The sequence below is a fragment of the Leptodactylus fuscus genome, chromosome 8 (genome assembly GCF_031893055.1).
Source record: "Leptodactylus fuscus isolate aLepFus1 chromosome 8, aLepFus1.hap2, whole genome shotgun sequence".
NCBI lineage: Eukaryota > Metazoa > Chordata > Amphibia > Anura > Leptodactylidae > Leptodactylus > Leptodactylus fuscus.
Genome location: NC_134272.1, coordinates 39,822,588 through 39,828,174, shown reverse-complemented (window position 1 = coordinate 39,828,174; position 5,587 = coordinate 39,822,588).

Sequence of the window (5,587 nt, the reverse complement as noted above, 5' to 3'; positions counted from 1 at the left end):
ATTTTACATATTATATGGTTTTATTTATATTTTAACCCCTTAACAAAAATCCAAAACTGTGGCAATTTTTTTTTCTAAAAGTCCCCATATTCTGATACCTGCAACTTTTTTACACTTCTGTGTACAGGGATGTATAGGGCGACCTTTTTTGCAAAAATCCAGCATTTCTATTACAGGCTACATAGAGTAGCCTGCACTAGAAAATATAGAATGACAGGCCTGGGAACCTTTACAAAGCTCCCGGTTGCCATAGCAACCGGAAGCCAGCCCTGGAGTTTGCTCTCGTTGCTGACGATTACCGATAAAATGCTGCCTCATTCAGTTTTGGTGGGCACCAATTGTGGGCATTAGAACCGGGTGTCTGCTGCATAAAACAGCAGACAACCGACAGCTACAGTGGCCGCCATCTTTAAACACCCAGCTTCCCAGGAAGACGGGGAAGGGTTAAGTTAGTGGGTAATTCCGGGTGGCATTAAAAGAAGAAAATTAATGCAGCTAATTTCTATATAAATATAAATTGCTGATTTTCTCAGCTTCAAGATTGCACTTTGACATAAAAAGGTACATTCACTATAACACTTAAAGGGGTTTTCTGAGCAAAAATGACTGTTAGTGCTATTAATGGGTTAATAAATGCACCCAAATACCTTTAGCAGTATTTTCAGTGATTTCTGGGTGTCTCTGGGAGCTCTTGGTATGTTCTGCATTTGTTTACCTGGTACAGCTTCCTGCTATTTAGCTTCCACACTAGCTCCCTCTCATCTCACTCTTCCCTTCCTTTCTCCCTCCCTCCCACACAGTCCCTTCCTGTCTCTCTAGCTATCTCACCCACTATTAGCTCTTCCCAGCTAACTCAGCCCAACCCCCGACCACGTTATACTTAACTGTCTTCCTTCCAGTCTCCCTCCTGCAGGTTGGCCCCTCCTCTTTTCTGATTCTGCTGGCGCGCGCAGTAGTCCCATTGCTGCTCTGATCCATCTCTACTGTGCATATGGGTAAATATACATTTATGATAAATTATATTATTTAGAAAGTAGGTGGGGGGAGGGTGTTTAAATTAGTGTAGGGATTTAATTTTAATCGGTCTTCTGAAACTATATGTGGTTTAAAACTGATTTTGGCATCTGGGGCAAATGCCCAGGATTTCTGTGAAGTGTCCTGCGAGTGACACTTTCATTAGGAGGTGGATACGGTTGAAATCTGTGATATGACATTTTATGTCTCTCTACTACAGGATACCAAGTCGTGGCGCAGGACAGCAGCAACCTCAAGCCAAGTGTGTGATGATATCACAGCATTGCACTGCCAGCTTTCTTTACAGGCTATAAAAGAATTTAGCCACCCTGTTTAACGTGGGATCAGAGTAAGATGAATTTTGTGTTATTACGTATCAGGGTTATTGTGTATAGTGATGTTTGTATTCATTTACAGTCCTATGAAAAAGTTTGGGCACCCCTATTAATCTTAATCATTTTTAGTTCTAAATATTTTGGTATTTGCAACAGCCATTTCAGTTTGATATATCTAATAACTGATGGACACAGTAATATTTCAGGATTGAAATTAGGTTTATTGTACTAACAGAAAATGTGCAATATGCATTAAACCAAAATTTGACCGGTGCAAAAGTATGGGCACCTCAACAGAAAAGTGACATTAATATTTAGTACATCCTCCTTTTGCAAAGATAACAGCCTCTAGTCGCTTCCTGTAGCTTTTAATCAGTTCCTGGATCCTGGATAAAGGTATTTTGGACAAACAATTCAAGTTCAGTTAAGTTAGATGGTCGCCGAGCATGGACAGCCCGCTTCAAATCATCCCACAGATGTTCAATGATATTCAGGTCTGGGGACTGGGATGGCCATTCCAGAACATTGTAATTGTTCCTCTGCATGAATGCCTGAGGATTTGGAGCGGTGTTTTGGATCATTGTCTTGCTGAAATATCCATCCCCGGCGTAACTTCAACTTTGTCACTGATTCTTGAACATTATTCTCAAGAATCTGCTGATACTGAGTGGAATCCATGCGACTCTCAACTTTAACAAGATTCCCGATGCCGGCATTGGCCACACAGCCCCAAAGCGTGATGGAACCTCCACCAAATTTTACAGTGGGTAGCATGTGTTTTTCTTGGAATGCTGTTTCTTTTTGGACGCCATGCATAACGCCTTTTTTTATAACCAAACAACTCAATTTTTGTTTCCAAAATGAAGCTGCCTTGTCCAAATGTGCTTTTTCATACCTCAGGCAACTCTATTTGTGGCGTACGTGCAGAAACGGCTTCTTTCTCATCACTCTCCCATACAGCTTCTCCTTGTGCAAAGTGCGCTGTATAGTTGACCGATGCACAGTGACACCATCTGCAGCAAGATGATGCTGCAGCTCTTTGGAGGTGGTCTGTGGATTGTCCTTGACTGTTCTCACCATTCTTCTTCTCTGCCTTTCTGATATTTTTCTTGGCCTGTCACTTCTGGGCTTAACAAGAACTGTCCCTGTGGTCTTCCATTTCCTTACTATGTTCCTCACAGTGGAAACTGACAGGTTAAATCTCTGAGACGTTTTGCATCCTTCCCCTGAACAACTATGTTGAACAATCTTTGTTTTCAGATCATTTGAGAGCGGGCTGTCCATGTTCGGTGACCATCAAACTTAACTGAACTTGAATTGTTTTGTAGAAAGAAATGGTCCAAAATACCTTCATCCAGGATCCAGGAACTGATTAAAAGCTACAGGAAGCGACTAGAGGCTGTTATCTTTGCAAAAGGAGGATGTACTAAATATTAATGTCACTTTTCTGTTGAGCTGCCCATATTTTTGCACCGGTCAAATTTTGGTTTAATGCATATTGCGCATTTTCTGTTAGTACAATAAACCTCATTTCAATCCTGAAATATTACTGTGTCCATCAGTTATTAGATATATCAAACTGAAATGGCTGTTGCAAACACCAAAATATTTAGAACTAAAAATGATTAAGATTAATAGGGGTGCCCAAACTTTTTCATAGGACTGTATATGGCATTTTTATGTCCATTGTTCTGAGGCTCAGAACAACAAACCTAAAGTTTGAAAGATAGTTGTGTTAAGCAGTCTATGAGTAATGACCACATGCAGTGCCCATATAAACATGATAAAGACATGGTACTGTTCAGTGTCCATATACACAGAATCAGATGCTATCATAAAATGCTTCATGAATTTCTTATATGTACCCACAACGGTCAACCACCTTTCCCAGGATTTTACCCCGAATAACTTGCCGATGTCAAAAGTAGGGGAGGGTCATAATAATGCGCACTGGAGGCTTGAAAAAGCACTCAGAGGAGCGCAAAACAGCTGTTTAGAGATGAGCGAACAGTAAAATGTTCGAGATTCGATATTCGTTTTGAGTAGCCCCTCAATATTTGACTACTCGAATCGAATATCGAATCCTATTATAGTCTGTGGGGGGAAAATGCTCATTTCAGGGGTAGGCAACATTCGATCAAATTATACTTACCAAGTCCACGAGTGAGGGTCGGGCTGGATCCTCCGAGAAGTCTTCTCCGTACAGCGTCCCCACGGCGTCTTCCGGCTCTGAATGCACTCTGTCAGGCATCGGGCCTGGGTATAGCCGACTGCGCATGCCCACACTACAAGCGGGCATGCGCAGTCGGCTCTGCCCAGGCCCGATGCCTGGCAGAGTGAATTCAGAGCCGGAAGACGCCGTGGGGACGCTGCACGGAGAAGACTTCTAAAGGTAGGAGAAGAACCAGCGTTGATTGGCCAACTGTATAGCATTCGGCCAATCAATGCTGGTTCTGCATCGTACTTTTCCATTCAAATAGCGAGTGGTACTCAATCGAGTATGAGTATTTCGAATACCGTAGTATTCGATCGAATACCTACTCGATCGAATACTATTCGCTCATCTCTACAGCTGTTGCCTTTTCCTGCCGCCACACATGCTGTCTTTCCCTCCCAGAAGGTTGCTTTTTATTGTACTTGTTTACCCTAATAAAGGATGTTTTTTAGGAGAAAATCTTCAACGGGTGAGTGCCCTTCCTATTTGCTCCTCATTTTTGTTCATTCTTCACAAAATTCTTTTGGGTGTTGAGCACCCCCAGGACTTCTAAATTTAGTCATCTCTTCATGGACTCGTTTTCTAACATAACCGCATAAATATATTATTATGCAAATAGAATCAGCAGTGCCATCCTAATCTCTTCTTCTATTACATATTTTTCGGTCATAATAATGTGACTTTACTGTGTGGATAGATAGATAGATAGATAGATAGATAGATAGATAGATAGATAGATAGATAGATAGATAGATAGATGCACACAGTAGACATGTAATACTCCTGTCTGAAAAGGGTACCTTTCTTGTAGTCCAGTGGACAGAGGAAGGGTATCAATTAAAATGGAAGATGCTTTAAATTACTGTCAGTGATTGACAACAGTACAGAGCATGGAAACTGCACAGATCAATTGCAGTACTGATATTAGGAGAGACTAGCAAAAGAAAGGAACAAGTATCTGCTGCTAGGCCTGTAGGAGCTTTAAAAGATAAGCTGACTTTTTCTTATTCCGTACTACTACCAGTATTTACATCAAATTGGAAACATTTTAAATTGTTTATGCAAAACTTTTCCATTGTTGAACAATACTTGATCCTGGGCATCGCCTATTGTGCAATAGGTCTCTCCCCATGCTCATTTAGGCTTTTCATGTAATTAAAGATGCCAAACACCAATGTTGAACAAAAGGACCGGCACAGAGATTAGTTCGTGAGTCCGGTTTGAAGGAACTGCGCTCCCACCATGACCCAGCGGCGGAGAACTATTACACAGGAAGGGCGATTTATAACGCCCAAAATGCGTTGTGTTCAAGTTTTTCTGCTAATGAAGCCGTTAACTCAACTTTCATGGTGGGAGCGCAGTTCCTTCAAAGCAGACTCACGAACTAATCTCTGTGCCGGTCCTTTTGTTCATGCTGTCTACATCCGAGAGGTGTTTGAAGCTCTGCAGCTTGACCCCATCCAAGGAAAGGGACCCTCTGACCAATTTGGTCCCCATTTCTAGTGAGGAGTTGTGACCATTTTCACAACCCCACAAGTTGAGAGCCTCTCTTTTTTTTTTCTTCAGCATTTTTTCTATCCTACCCTATGGGACGCTCGGTGACCTCTTTTTGTTTTTGAGCATACACTAATGTTGGTAAGATGAGTCACAATGCGACCCCACAAAGATGTGGTCAAAGTTTTTATAGTTTTTGTGTGCGCACATGGTGTGCTTGTAACTTTCTATTGTTCAGCTTAGGCAGCAGAGATGCTAGATTCAACCATAGTCCCAATCTGTTACAAGATTTATGCAGGAAACTATAAAAAAAAATAGATGCAATACTAACACTCCCTTGGTAACTCGGTTGAGCCTCTGGTTGACAGCTTCTCTTCATCTACGTTGATTTTATTTGCATTGGAAATTTTTATAGGCTACTTTACCCATGTGCTGTTCACTTACTTTTTACCACTTGATATGCAATAAATGCCACACACTACTGATTTGAAGAAAACATATTTTTTTAAGTTTCCAAGCACATTTATTA